Source organism: Bison bison, unplaced genomic scaffold, assembly GCF_000754665.1.
Source record: "Bison bison bison isolate TAMUID 2011002044 unplaced genomic scaffold, Bison_UMD1.0 scf7180017864181, whole genome shotgun sequence".
Taxonomy (NCBI): domain Eukaryota; kingdom Metazoa; phylum Chordata; class Mammalia; order Artiodactyla; family Bovidae; genus Bison; species Bison bison.
The window spans coordinates 1,018,090-1,033,207 of NW_011494753.1; the positions used below are offsets into that span (position 1 = coordinate 1,018,090).

Consider the following 15,118-nt stretch of genomic DNA (forward strand, 5'->3'; position numbering starts at 1 on the left):
ACTAAGGTCATGGCATCTGGTCCCATCACTTCATGGCAAATAGATGGGGAAACAGTGGAAACAGTGACACACTTCATTTGGGGGGGCTCCAAAATCACTACAGATGGTGACTGCAGCCATGAAATTAAAAGACACTGGCTCCTTAGAAAAGTTATGACCAATCTAGATAGCATATTAAAAAACAAAGACATTCCTTTGCCAACAAGTGTCTGTCTAGTCAAACCTGTGGTTTTTCCAGTAGTCATGTATGGATGTGAGAGTTGGACTATAAAGAAAGCTGAGCACCGAAGAATTGATGCTTTCTAACTGTGATGTTGGAGAAGACTCTTGAGAGTCTCTTGGACTGCAAGGAGATCCAACTAGTACAGCCCAAAGGAGATAAGTCTTGGGTGTTCACTGGAAGGACTGATGTTGAAGCTGAAACTCCAATATTTTGGCCACCTGATGCGAAGAACTGACTCATTTGAAAAGACTGTGATGCTGGGAAAAATTGAGGGCAAGAGGAGAAGGCGATGATAGAGGATGAGATGGCTGGATGGCATCACCGACTCGATGGACATGGATGTGGGTAGACTCCGGGAGTTGGTGATGGACAGGGAGGCCTGGCGTGCTGTGGTTCATGGGGTCACAAAGAGTCGGACGTGACTGAGCAACTGAACTGAACTGAACTGAACTGAAGAGTTTGATGACATGAGAAAGTGTTCATGCTCTAACATGAAGTGATGCAACACCATGCACACAGTTTGACTATTGAAAAATATATGTAAAAATACTGAGAGAAAATATATCAAGATGGCGGCTTTGGGGAAGTGGAATTATAAGTATTATTTTCCCCTTTTCCTTCTATTATTTTTCTGTATTTTTCCAAACTTCTAAAATACACATTTCATTTATAACAGGAAAAAATATACCCTTCTATATTTTAGTTTAAAAAAATATTGCTGGGAAGCAGCCCCTGTGCCTTTTGTGAATTTGAATCCATCTGCTTCCCTGGGTCACCACCCTGGCTCCACTGCCAGGCCATTGGGAAGGGGCTGGGTTTCAGGTGGATGTCTGTGCTGTGCAACCCTGGGGCTAGTACATGTGCTTCTTGGCATGATCAGGGCAAGGGTCTCCTCAAAACTGGACCACTGTTATATGATATGTCCTGTATCCAATGCCAAATGGGGTTTGGGAGCCAGGGAAGGTGACCGCCCATAGTCTCACACTGAGTCCCCAGCCTGGAACCCGGGCCTACTGACTCGCAGACCTCTCATCCCCAGACTGGCTGGCCATGGCACCGCCCACAGCATCCCACGCATCTCAACCTGCTGCTCGTGTGGGAGTGGACAAGGCTAAGTTGAGCCACCTCCACCCCTAGTAGCCGAATCTGTTCCCGCCTGCCCCCAGGCGCTAGCAGGCTGGTGGCCAGGGGACGGAGGTGTGTCCCGGGGCAACCTCGTCCAGAGAGCACCAGGGTCTCGGTCCCTCCCCACTGCCTCTGCCCGCCCGCGCCTCAGTCGTCCAGGTGCTGCTCCTCCCAGGTGGACGTGGGGATGGCGCTGTAAGGGTCCATGATGACCTTGGCACAGCGGATGATCATCACGACAAGGAACAGGCAGAGGAAGACGAAGCAGGCCAAGGTCAGTCCTTTGTCCACGTCCACGTAGACAGGCTCAGGCGTGGGGTCCTCCATCTCTCAGTGGCAGCTTCTGGCTCCTCCTCCGGCACAGGGTTGACTGGTACCATCTTCCACCCCTGCAGAAAGCCAGGGCAGTGCAGATCAGAGGGTCATGCCCACTTGCCTGCGGTGGGGGTAGGGGTGGGGGCAGAGCACAACCCTGGGTTCTTATATGCCCCCCTGGAGTGGAAGTTGGCTCCTTCCCCTTCCCTCCTGCACGTGAGAGCTGAGACCTCGTTTTCAGATGCCCACTGAGGTCTCTTCCCAGAGGGCACTCACCTGCTGGTCAGAGTGATCACCACTTCATAAGGGCCACTGGGTGGGCATGCACCCTGGGTGCGGCTGCTTCAGGAGGGAGGCGGGGGTGACCAGACATCACAGCTGGAAGCCAGAGAGAGCAGTGGCCTTTCCTTTAGAAAGCAGGGACCCAAACTGGCAGCAGCTGAAACAGAATATGACAGAACAAGGCTGGTTACTTCCCATGACACCCAGACTTGAGCTGGACTGGCAGAAAAGTCTGGCCTGGAGAGTTCCTGCCTGGGCATCGTGGTGGGAGCAGTCACACTTTACACCAAAGCTTTTTTCCTTTCCTTCTCTCTTTTAAAAAATATAACATTAAAAATTGTGATAAAATAGACATAACATAAAATTTACCATGGTGACCATGGTTAAGTGCACAGTTTGGTGGCTTTAGGACGTTCAAATCGTTGTGCAGCCATCACCACCATCCGTCTCCAGAGCTCTCTTCAACTTGCAAAACTGAAACTGTGCTCATGAAACCATTGGGATGAACTGGAAGATTGGGATTGACATACATACACTATTGATACTGTGTATAAAATAGATAACTACTGAGAACCTACTGTACAGCACAGGGAACTCTACTCAATGCTCCGTGGTGACCTGAATGGGAAGGAAATACAGAACAGAGGGGATATATGTATATGTAAGTCTGATTCTCTTAGCTGTATAGCAGAAACTAACACAACATTGTAGAACTATATTCCAATAAAAATTAAAGGTAAAATAAAAATACAACTGTAAAAAATTGTTGTATACATATTATAAAATTTACCAAAGTGACCATGGTGAGGTGAACAGTTCAGTGGCTTTAGGGCTGTGTTTCACAGCTGGACTCAGTCTGGCCTCTCAAACACAGACTGAAATCCTCAGCTCAGTGTCTGCCCTAAGTTAATATCAGAGACCCCACACCAATTATAAAAGTCAGACCTTGGAAAAATTGGTGATTCTCCCCTGTCTTGTCTGGGGCCAGAACTGGGCCCTATAACCTGGCAACGTGCCCCAGAGGAAGGTTATCGGCATTTTCTGGATCCTTAAGCTGGGATGAAAGCCAAGAGCGTGGATGCAAAGAACAGATTCTTCCACCCTCCAGATGGTGTGCGTTGATTAACGTTAATTACAGGGCGGACACACATCCCTTCCAGCCCCGCTTCCCAGTGAGGACCTGACGCCCAGCAGTGATACAGCTGAACCCAGCTGCCGTTCCCTGGGAGCTGAGGGGCCGGCCTTCCCAGAGGTCAGCTCAGTGGTCCCCAGCAGAATGTAACTGTCCTTCAGCATGGAGCCTGCACAGGCCAGACACTCCATCTGCCACCTTCTCAGGGTGGCTGGAGGGGAACTTGCTCCCGAGTCAGGGTTTCTGATCTGGGCCAGTGAGCAACCCTGAAGGGAACAGCTGGTGGGCTGACCTGGCACAATTGTGAAAGCAAGCAGTTTTAGGGTTTGGGTGTAGCAGATCCAAATGGGGGCTTCCCAGGTGGCGCTAGTGGTAATGAATCCAATGCAGGAAATGCAGGAGACATGGATTCGATTCCTGAGTAGGGATGATCCCCTGGAGGAGGGCATGGCAACCCACTCCAGTATTCTTGCCTGGAGAACCCAAAGACAGAGGAGCCCGGTGGGCTGCAGTCCATGGGGTTGCAAAGAGTTGGACATGAGACTGAGCACGTACTCTCCTAAATGCCTGATCTCCAACTACAATCCTGTTGAGTGTCAGGACTTCAGCATATGGATTTGGGGGTACAGAATGCAGTCAGAGCAGCATGTCAGTTTCTCAAGGGCAGGGTGCAAGACTGACCAAGGGCCACTACCAACCTGGACCCAGGACAGGCCCCTGCCTTGTGGGTTCACAGGAAATGCCAGAGAAGATGCAAACTTGCTTAGCTTCTGCCCTCCGGACACTAACGGTAGGAAGGCAAGGAGACTGAAAAAGCACATCACTTATTACTTCGGGGCTAAACAACCGGCTGTATCGACAGTGTGAATTCAATCAGGTAACAAAGACCAGAGCTGATCACGTGCAGTAATCTGTTGGTTCTATAAATAGTGGCAGAGTCATTATGAAAGGTGACCCATCAGAATCACTTCCCCAGATGACAGATGGGTTAAGTGGAAGGCGTTTGCTCAGGACACAGAAGAGGCCCAGTGTCATAACCCGACCTGATTGTGTTGTCCTGTGGGAGTGCACTTGGTGGCCCCACTCCTTCATCAGAGCAGTTAACAGGCTTGCCAGAGGGAGATGATGAGTCTGTGCTAAGAGATGATTAAGACCAAAAACAACTTAGGAATTTGTTTGGAAATCAGCGATTTTTAGAAGACGGCTGCTCTCGTCTCCCTATTCTAGGCTTCAGCTGCCACCTTTCCAGCCTCTGGGCAACCCTGCTCGCTTCAGACTGGGCCCCACAACCCGAACTGGCTCTGCCCAATCTATCCTGTTACTGTTCTGAAGTCAATTTTGGTATACTGAGTGGTATGTCTCAATCAAGTTTTGTATGTTCTGTGGTTTGTCTCAAGTTTGAAGTTGAGGGGAGACTCTGCCAGCAACCAAGGACCTCTGTTCAGACCTGAATGGTGGGTATTTCCTCCACTGGCAGGCCTTGTCCCTATACTTGTGTTCGTAAGTAGACAGTTAACCACCCCCTACATCGTCTAGTTGCTAAATATACTGGGAATGTGTGTTCAGTCGTGTCTGACTTTTTCGGGACTCCATGGACTGTAGCCCTCCAGGCTCCTCGTTCATGGGATTCTCCAGGTAAGAATACGAGAGTGAGTTGCCATTTCATCCTCCAGGGGATGTTTCTGACCCAGGGATCAAACCCATGTGTCCTGAGTCTCCTACATTGGAAGGCGGATTCTTTACCACTGAGCCACCTGAGAATCCCAAGTGAATATATTGTGCAGTGTTAAACACACTGCACCCTTAAGCTGTTTGTTCATTTTATCTTCATTTCAAAATCTGAACATAAAGCTAGCATATACTTGAACTCTTGGTGAAATTTAAATATTAATAAAATGGTATATCCATAAATACATACCATAACTACTACTAGGGCTGGAAAGATACATGGAGGGGATGGACTTCATGCAATATTGTGGAGAGAATGTTATTTTCTAATATTTAAATATTTTGATTCTTACATTTGATTTATAAAAAACATTGGCTATTTTTGTTCTATTTCCCCAGGTATGGAAAAATGCAAACAAATCAGTCAAAGGTGCACAAGAACACACTGTCCAGCTACTAGAGAAGAAGTGACTCACTGGGAGGCTGTTGGAAAAATGCATCTTAGAAGGGAAACGAAAACTAAAATGAAGGTGGAACAAGAGTATACCAGCTTTGGGCACTTTTGCAGTCAGACAGGGCTTCCCAGGTGGCTCAGATGGTAAGAATCTGCCTGCAGTGCAGGAGACCTGGGTTTGATCCCGAGGTCGGGAAGATCCCCTGGAAAAGGGAATGGGTACCCACTCCAGTATCCTTGCCTGGAGAATTCCATGGACAAAAGTAGCCATATAGGGAGGGGAAAGAAACTGCACAAAGATATGGAGGGTTTCATCAGCAGTCTTGCTGACACTGTAACATCAAGATCTGAGGCATGGGACTTCCCTGGTGGTCCAACGGTTAAGCCTCTGTTCTTCCAATGCAGGGGGCACAGGTTTGATCCCTGACTGGGGAAGTTCTGCATGTGGTGTGGTATGGCAGAAAAAATAAAAGAAGAAAGTCCGGTGCCCTTCCCAGTCTGCTGATCCACCAGGTGTGGCAGTCATAGCCTTGGTGGTGGAAAAATGACAAGAACAGTCAGAGGAAGGGCATCACTAAGAGACCATGAGAGGCAATGAGAGGAGAAAAGGATCAAGGCTCTTCTTGTCCTTACACTAAAAGATCCGTTATTTGTGGTAACCTTAGTGAACTTCTGTTCCTTATAGAATCACTGTCAAATAGAAAACACGACTTTCTAGTGACTCTAGATGATTCTCAAAAAGAAATCTTCATTTCTGAAAGGCAGTAAATTGAATAGTGCCAAAAAGGGCACTAGCTTTCTACTGGTTATGAGGAGCAGGTTAAAAAAAAAAAGATAACGCTACATTGTTAAAGTGTATACGTTGCTTGTTAGTCCTAAATTTTTTATGAAATAAAAAGACGCTTACTCCTTGGAAGGAAAGTATGACCAACCTAGACAGCATAGACTTCCCTGGTGGCTCAGATGGTAAAGCATCTGCTTACAATGCAGGAGACCCAGGTTCGATCCCTGGGTTGGGAAGATCCTCTGGAGAAGGAAATGGCAACCCACTCCAGTACTCTTGCCTGGAAAATCCCATGGACGGAGGAGTGTTGTAGGCTACAGTCCATGGGGTCTCAAAGAGTCGGACATGACTGAGCGACTTCACTCAGACAGCATATTAAAAAGCAAAGACATTACTGTGCCAACAAAGGTCAGTCTAGTCAAGACTATGGTTTTTCCAGTAGTCATGTATGGATGTAAGAGTTGGACTATAAAGAAAGCTGAGCGCCGAAGAACTGATGCTTTTGAACCGTGGTGTTGGAGAAGACTCTTGAGAGTCCCCTGGACTGCAAGGAGATCCAACCAGTCCATCCTAAAAGAAATCAGTCCTGAATGTTCATTGGAAGGACTGATGTTAAAGCTGTAACTCCAATCCTTTGGCCACCTGATGCGAAGAGCTGACTCATTTGAAAAGACCCTGATGCTGGGAAAGATTGAGGGCGGGAGGAGAAGGGGATGACAGAGGATGAGATGGCTGGCTGGCATCACTGACTCAATGGACATGAGTTTGAGTAAACTCCCGGAGTAGATGATGGACAGGGAGGCCTGGCGTGCTGCAGTCCATTGGATCGCAAAGAGCTGGACACGACTGAGCAACTAACTGAACTGAACTGAGTCCTAAATTGTATCCCAGTCTTTTGTGACCTTATGGACTATAGCTCACCAGGCTCCTCTGTCCATAGGATCTTCCAGGTAAGAATACTGGAGTGAGCTGCCATTTCCTTCTCCAGGGGATCTTCCCCACCCAGGGATGGAACCTGTGTCTTCTGCATTGGCAGGTGGATTCTTTACCACTGAGCCACCTGGGAAGCCCAAATATAGCTATAAAACAATGTAAATGTTAAAAAAAGAATTAAAAAAATAAAAGTTACATAACAGAAAAACTTCATAAAGATAACTTGTATCTAAAATTCTGCATTATTTCAATAAAAACTAGTAGAGGGAAGGTGGAACTAAATCAAAATGTAATAAAATTTTTATATCATTTGGGTAGTGTAAATATTTTAATAATTTTAATTAATTCAATAATTTAATGTAAATTTTAGTTTAATACTGATAGAACAGTGTAGATTAAGATACATGTTTGAACATTTAAAGATAACACTAGGAGAATGATATAAAATAATTGACTATTAAATTAGTTAGCTGAATAGACATTTTTATTGCCTATAGGGAATATACACTGATTTTAAATGTTTACAGAATAGTTACAAAAATTGATTTGGTGTTTATTTACAAAGAAAACATCTATACATTTTAAAAAGTAGAAATTTTACAGGCTATATTTTCTGACCACAAAAGATTAAACAAACTAACAGAGCAACAAGCTATTTGATTTTAATAACGTTAAAAAATAATGATTGAGCTAATGAGAAAATTAAGCATAATTACAGAATATTTAGAAAATCACTCTAATGAGTATTCTACATATTAGAAGTTATGGAGTGAGGTGAGTGACATCTGTTTATTATATTCAGGGCCAAAACCATAGCTTTCATGATTGAACAAGAAGAATTAAATGCAGGGAAAGAAGAAATAAACTGAGACCATTATAAAAACAGCATCAAGGAAATCTGGAAGATGAAATAAGAATTAAAAGCAGAATTTAACAATTCACAAAACAGAGCACCAGTAGAATTAAAAATAAACCACAGAGAAAGGTCTTTATAATAGTTTGAACCTGGATAAACCTCTGGCAAAATTAATCTAGAAAGAAAGAGGAAAGACAAGTATACACCTTTAAGAATGAGAAGAGCCAACTGACTGGAAAAGAACCAGACGCTGGGAAAGATTGAGGGCAGGAGATGAAGGGGGCGGAGGATGAGATGGTTGGATGGTATCACTGACTCAATCAGCGTGAGTTTGAGCAAACTCTGGGAGATGGTGAAGGACAGAGAAGCCTGGCGTGCTGCAGTTCACGGAGTCACCAAGAGTCAGACACGACTGAGCGACTGAACAACAACAGGAGTGAGAAAGAGGCTATAACCACGGATACTAAGGAGATCAAAAACATAAGGGGTGGTGCTGTGTAAAACCCATCAGTACATTTGAAAAACTCAATGATATGGATGTTTTCTAGAATGTAAATGGTCAAAATGGACTAAAAATGTACTGGAACATAAAATTAAGCAATCTCCATGAGGTGTTTGTCAAGAGGGTCTAAGCAATCCAAGTTGGGCTGGCGTACAGCAGCCAGACCAGGGCCAAGTCCGTGAAGCTGCACAAAGTCCTCCAGGGCATCCTGGTCTACAATCCAAGTTGGGCTGGCATACAGCAACCAGACCAGGGCCAAGTCCGTGAAGCTGCACAAAGTCCTCCAGGCCATCTGGTCTACCTGCAGTGCCCCTGGGCGGAAGGGCACCCCTCTTTGTTCTGAGAACTGGGGACAGCCTGGGAGCCACCATTAGGATTCCTCTCCTCTCGCACATCTGTGCTCCCCTTTGCCACTCTGAGATTACAAAACAACAAGAACACATTCCTTGCCAATATTTCTACTGAACAGCTCAAGCTCCAATGTCACCAAGTTTGAATACATTTCCTGGGACTAAGAAGTCCCGAAGGTGCTTATTTATGACCAAAGGGCGAGTTGGCTCATGCCTTCCAGATGGAGTGTCCTCTTAGTATCCGAAGGATGCCACATCACCTGGGGAAGATGGTTGATATTAACAGCTAGGAAGTTTTTACTTTACAGCATGGGTGGTTCTCCCAGGTGTGGGCTCTTCCAGCCTTCCCAAAAGCTCTGTCAAGAGACCCTGGGAAGAGACCTAGATTCTTCGCTTTGCTGCTATACACCAACCATATTCCTGGGCCTCTAGTTAACCTCCAGGATGGCTGATTGCCACCCATCCCAGGATCCACAGCCCCAGAGGTTCAAACCACTCCTCTCCTGGGACTTCCCTTCTGGTCCAGTGGTTAAGAATCCACCTTGCAATGCAGGGGATGCAGGTTTAATCCCTGGTTGGGGAACTAAGATCCTACATGGCTTGGGGCAGCTAAGCTCATGTGCCACAACTAGAGGACCCAAGCACCATAACGAAGATCCCATGTGCCTCAACTAAGATCTGATGCAGCCAAATAAATACTAAAATGCTACTCTCTCAATTCATCCCACTCTCTCCTTCCCCTTCAAGAGGGAGGGGATATGTGTATACCTATGGCTGATTCACTTTGTTGGTATTGCAGAAACCAACAGAACAATTACCATCCAAATTTAAAAGAAAAGCAAACGCAAAAAAAAAAAGCATTCCTCTTGCACAACGGAAACCAACATAACAATTATTATCCAATTAAAAAATAAAAATAAAAAAACAAAAACCAACCCATTCCTTTCTTAAGAGACCCCTAATTCCAGGCAAGGACCTGCCCCAAAGTCTAATGTTTTTATCCTCATGATGACTTTATTCTAGAGGCTGTGTTGCTCTTTCCTCCCTCCAGATACTGTTTAGGCAAGGCGTGAGCTACTGAGGCAGATTTCCAGAATGTGAATCTCAGGGGCAAAGGGTTAGAGTCTCAATCAGTATCCATTCATGAGGCTCTCAGACGACTCATGCAAATACGCCCGCCTCTCCCAGCATTTCTCTAGATCTGTGCATCAGCAGTTTATCTCACAGAAAGAAATGTCAGAGTTCCACCTCTTTGAATATTCTGCCACACAGAACCAACATGACATTTAAAAAATGTCTGTCTGTATCTCCTCTAGCGATAGAAAACTTTGAAGACCGTCATCCTGTTTGAGAGGGCTGGGGCTCCGTAAACTGCACGGCACATATGTTTTCTGCCTCTACTTGTGTCACACATATGGCAAAAGAGAACACTTTCTGTTGACAGTATTTCCCCCAAATTCACGCAAATCCCCTCTGCAGAGCTCCACAAATTGCCTTCCTGCATTTGAAGGGTAAACTAGCAAGAGCCCAAAGTTTTGCAAACTGGCAAGAGATGTTTCTCTTCTGAAGAACATAATTCATTTCCAGCCATGAGTTGAGATGTTCTCACTTACTTCTTACAAATTTTACAAGTGTTATCTAGCAGCAGGGGGGCCAACAAGCTGACATTTCCTATGCTGCAATTCTCAAAAGTAATTTGAGCCTTGTTTTGGGTAATCAGTCTTTCAGTGTAAAGTCAGAAGCAATGAACTTGGACATCATCCAACCTAGAGCCATTATTTTAGAGTTAGGGAGACAGGCTTAGAGAGGGCAAATGATGGGACTAATGATCCCTTTATAGGACCAGCACTCTTCTTTCTTTTTTTTGACCATACCATGCAGCATGTGGGATCTTAGTTCCCCAACCAAGGATCAAACTCATGCCCCTTGTAGTGGAAGCGTAGAGTCTTAACCACCAGACCTCCGTGGGAATGCTGGTTGCTGGAGAGGACAGTGATGTGACACTTTCCATGATCTCTCCAACAAACATCTCTGGTTTTCCTGAATTCCTTCCAATGACAGAAGGTAGGTGCGAGTGCCAGGACCAGAGGCAGAAAATTCATCCTGTGTTTTTTGTCTGTGCCAGTGATAAGCTGGGCCTCTGTCTTACTATGGACTGCAAAGCAACACAGCTCTAAAAAGAAAAATCTAGGAAATTGAGACAAAACTGCCAAAGATGAGGGCTGCTGGAGATTCAAGCAGGCAAGGGGTTGGAGTCCTATTTCAATGATTATGGTATTTGCTCACTACTGTATTTAAAATGGATAATCAACAAGGACCTACTGTATAGCACAGGGAACTCTGCTCAGTGTTATGTGGCAGTCTGGATGGGAAGGGAATTTGGGCGGGAGGGGGGGAGAATGGATACATGTATACCCATGGCTGAGTCCCTTTGCTGTGAACCTGAAACTATCACAACATGGTTAATCAGCTACACTGCCATACAAAATAAAAACTTAAAAAAAAAGACTACGGTGTTGGCTATTGGTTCCTGGTAAGTGATTTCCACCAAGTTAAGCAAGTTTTATTTCTCTAAGTTTTAATTCGCTTACATAGAAAAAAAGGGGATGATAGGATTATTGTGAGGATTAAATAAAACATGGGAAATTCTCAACACAGAAACTGGCACCTAGTAAATGCTGAATAAATGCTAGCTGTTCCTATTAATTCTAGTATTCTAACAATTTTCATGGGACTTCCCTTTCTAGATGAACATGTGGATTTTTCACTGTCTATGAATAAATACCTTAATGTTGAACCAAATTTACATCCTGGAATAAATTCTACTTGGTATACTATTTTTAAAACACTTCTGGATTAAAATATTAATATTTTATCTAGGGGATATTACTACCATGACTAAGTAAAATGGATCTATTGATTCTTTTGTGTGCTATTCTGTTAGATTTTTGTATCAAGGTTATGCTAATTTCTAAGCACAAAAGGAAGATTTCTGTATAATTCTGTCTCCAGGAGTTCATATCTGTTCCTTAGAAGTTTTTTGAACTCAACTTGTGTGATCTTTTTTGGAAATGTGTGATGAAGAATACTTTTCAATTAAAAAAAAAAAATGTTTATTTATGTTGGCTGTGCTGGGTCTTCGTTGCTGCATGCAGGCTTTCTCTAATTGAAGCAAGCAGGGGCTACTCTCTAGTTGCAGATTGCAGTGGCTTCTTTTCGTGGAGCACAGACTCTAGAGCACAAAAGCTTCAGTAGTTGTGGTGCAGGGGCTTATGGGAATCTTGCCAAACCAGGAATCAAACCCATGTCCTCTGCATTGACATGGGGATTCTTAACCACGAGACCACTGAGGAAGCCTCTCTTTCAATTTTTTAATGGATGTTGGCGTATTTAGATTTTTTTCTTCTTCTTATAGCAATTAGGGAAACAATTTTCTGCAGGAAGAAATTGTCCATATTATGTAAATATTCAACTTCAGTGACATAAAATTGCAATGGTCTGCTCTTACTGGGGTTTCCGTGGTGGCTCAGACAGTAAGGAATCTGCCTGCAATGCAGGAGACCTGGGTTCTATCCTTGGGTTGGGAAGACACCCTGGAGAAGAAAATAGCAACCCATTTCAGTATTCTTGCCTGGAAAATCCCATGGACAAGGGAGTCTGGAGAGCTACAGTCCCCGGGGTCACAAGGAGTCAGACATGACTGAGCCACTCATACTTTTCATTTCCTATATTGATACATGCTAGTTCATACCTTTTCTCTGTTGCATAGAATTCTGTGGTTGGACCACGATTTGTTCATTTCCCCTCCAAATGATGAACACTTTATTATTTCAAATTTTTAATGATGAAAATAATGTTTCAGTGAACTTTCTTATGCATATACCATTAGGCCAGGTTTTTTTTTTTTTTTTTTGCTGCTGCTGCTGCTAAGTCACTTCAGTCATGTCCGACTCTTGCGACCCCATAGACGGCAGCCCACTAGGCTCCTCTGTCCCTGGGATTCTCCAGGCAAGAACCCTGGAGTGGGTTGCCATTTCCCTCTCCAATGCATGAAAGTGAAAAGTGAAAGTGAAGTTACGGGGTGTTAACTGGACTGCAATTCTTTAGTCCTATAATTAGACTATCTCTAAAAAGACTCTGATGCTGGGAAGGATTGGGGGCAGGAGGAGAAGGGGACGACAGAGGATGAGATGGCTGGATGGCATCACTGACTCGATGGACATGAGTCTGAGTGAACTCCAGGAGTTGGTGATAGACAGGGAGGCCTGGCGTGCTGCGATTCATGGGGTCGCAAAGAGTCAGACATGACTGAGCGACTGAACTGAACTGAACTGAACTTTCTTGTGCTCAGTAGCTCAGTGGTGTCTGACTCTCTGTGACCCTTTGGACTGCAGCCTGCCAAGCGTCTCTGTCCATGGGATTTTTCAGGCCAGAATATTGGAGTAGGTTGCCATTTCCAAATCCAGGGGATCTTCCCAACCCAGGGATCAAACCCATATCTTCTGTGTCCCTGCATTGCAGGCAGATTCTTTACCTAATGAGCAATTGGAAAACCCCTTGTGCTGTGCTTAGTTGTTCAGTAGTGTCCGACTCTTTGTGACTCCGTCTCTGTCCATGGGATTCTCCAGGCAAGAATGCTGGAGTGGGTTGCCATGCCCTTCTCCAGGGGATCTTCCCAACCCAGGGATTAAACCCAGGTTTCCCGCACTGCAGGCCTATTCTTTACCTTCTGAGCCACCAGGGAAGCCCCTTGTATATTGCCGATTTTTCCTCCAAAGTGGTTGTTCCAATCCCCACTTTCTCCAGCATTCTTTAGAAGCTGCTACCATTCATACCCTTTGTAGGACTTGGAGTTGTCAGACTTGCATTACTGCTGTTCTGGTGGCGTGAATGTATGTCATTGTGGATTTAACTTGCATTCCCCTTATTTCTAATGACATTGGGTATATTTTTTACATTTACTGGCCATTTCATTTTTCTCTTTTTGAATTGTTGGGTTACTTTTCTTTTCCTTGTTTGTTTCTTCATTTTAGATATCATTCCTTTATTGGTCCTGTGCTTTGCAAAATCTCCCCACGCTTCATCTGTGGCTTGTCCTTTAAATTTGTTCAGAGAATCTTATTTGTACTTGCTCAAATTGTTTTAAATTTTAATATAGTCAGCCTCATTCATCTTTTCCTTTATAATTTATACTTTCTGTAACTTTTTTTTAAGGCCGTGCTATACAGTATGTGAGATGTGATGTGATGGACATGATGGATATGGATATGAGAGTTGGACTATAAAGAAAGCTGAGCACCAAAGAATTGATGCTTTTGAATTGTGGTGTTGGAGAAAACACTTGAGATTCCCTTGGACTGCAGGAGATCAATCAGGTCCATCCGAAAGGAAATCATCCCTGAATATTCATTGGAAGGACTGATGCTGAAGCTGAAACTCAAATACTTCGGCCACCTGATGCAAAGAACTGACTCATTGGAAAAGGACTCGATGGACATGAGTTTGGGCAAGCTCCTGGAGTCGGTGATGGACAGGGAAGCCTGGCGTGCTGCAGTCCATGGGGTCGCAATGAGTCGGGCACAACTGAGCAACTGAACTAAACGGATACAGCATGTGAGATCTTAGTTCCCCAACCAGGGATCGAACTCTTGTCCCCTGCATTGGAAGTGTGGACCTTTAACCACTGGATCACCAGGCAAGTCTCATTTGTGACTTCTTAAATCCTTTCCTATCCTGATGTCTTGGATATATTCTCCTACATATATTTTCTAGAAGTTTGAAATTCTGTTTTTCTTAGATTTTCATCCATCTGAAACTGATTTTCATGTTATCTGATATGGAGTTTAGAGCTATGTCTCCCCCTATGGATAAAGTATCATCTTATCCCCATGTATTGACTAGTCTGTCCTTTCCCCAGTGATTTGTAACACAACCTTAAGCCTCCATCTACACACTTCTGGGCTGTCTATCCTTTTAAAATTTGTTTACTGTTTCTCCTTGTGCCAGTACATGCTGTCTTCGATTCCATTATAAAAACTTTATAGTACATCTTGATATATACTAGTCCAAGACCTCCATCTTGTAATTTTATTCAAAAGCCCCTTGGCTCCTCATATATGTTAGAATCATTTTGCTGGGATGTTGACTGGCAATCCAATGAATTCATAAATTAGTAATGAACTGCCATCTTGATGGCATGGAGTCTTTCTACTTGTGACAAATGTACTCAGGCTCTCATACATGTTCATAGATCATCTTTCACCATTTTCTCTATGTGAAAATGCTTATTTTCTGCTTATTTCTGAGTACTTAATATATATGTTATGATTTTCTTTGACATAATTGGGGAAAATTGAACATAGATTGAATATTGTATGATATTAGGGTTAAGTAGATCAGATCAGATCAGTTGCTCAGTCGTGTCCGACTCTTTGCTACCCCATGAATCGCAGCACACCAGGCCTCCCTGTCCATCACCAACTCCCGGAGTTCAC

The 15,118-nt window shown here is 44.2% G+C and overlaps 1 long non-coding RNA gene and 1 other non-coding gene across 2 annotated transcripts in view; one reads left to right on the forward strand and one right to left on the reverse strand.

The window, feature by feature from the left end:
- Positions 1-578: 578 nt before the first annotated feature.
- Positions 579-15,118, reverse strand: part of LOC104990912 — a 46,658-nt gene continuing 32,118 nt past the window's right edge. The window contains exons 2-3 of the long non-coding RNA XR_825552.1: positions 1,940-2,102; positions 579-1,737 (exon numbers count right to left, since the gene is read on the reverse strand). This is a non-coding gene — a long non-coding RNA (uncharacterized LOC104990912). The remainder of the gene's footprint in view (positions 1,738-1,939; positions 2,103-15,118) is intronic.
- TRNAC-ACA lies at positions 6,148-6,219 on the forward strand. Its single transcript has one exon. It is a non-coding gene; the product is annotated as a tRNA-Cys (tRNA).